We start from the raw sequence: 455 nt of genomic DNA on the forward strand, positions 1-455 counted from the left end.
AAACTGCAAACGGTCACTCTGGAGAAGTGTATGGTGTTTCCTAAAACATTTAAAAAACAGAGCTACTTCCACTCATGGGCGTGTATCTTGGCCCCGGCCCTGCGGCGGAGTCTGGGTCCGGGCCAGCCAACCCCGGAGCGTCTGGTGTGCCACTGCCTTCCAGGGCCACCTTCTGGCCGCCTGGCCCCGGCCAGGCAGGCGGGGAGCGCCCCCTCCGGCGCGCGCTGTGGTGGGAGGGGCCTGAGGAGGTGGGGCCTGCAGCGGTGCCCGGCGGAGGCGGAGGCGGCCTCGGCCGCGGGCGACTAAAGGAGAAGGCGGGGCGGGAGGCAAAAAGCCTACAGCACCCGGTATTCCCAGGCGGTCTCCCAAGTACTAAACAGGTACTAACCCGACCCTGCTTAGCTTCCGAGATCAGACGAGATCGGGCGCGTTCAGGGTGGTATGGCCGTAGACGG

The 455-nt window shown here is 65.3% G+C and overlaps 1 pseudogene; it reads right to left on the minus strand.

The window, feature by feature from the left end:
• Window positions 1-332: 332 nt before the first annotated feature.
• Window positions 333-453, minus strand: LOC112063292 (uncharacterized; annotated as a pseudogene).
• Between the last annotated feature and the right edge of the window lie 2 nt (window positions 454-455).

Source organism: Physeter macrocephalus, unplaced genomic scaffold (assembly GCF_002837175.3).
Source record: "Physeter macrocephalus isolate SW-GA unplaced genomic scaffold, ASM283717v5 random_9595, whole genome shotgun sequence".
In the NCBI taxonomy this organism is placed as follows: Eukaryota; Metazoa; Chordata; class Mammalia; order Artiodactyla; family Physeteridae; genus Physeter; species Physeter macrocephalus.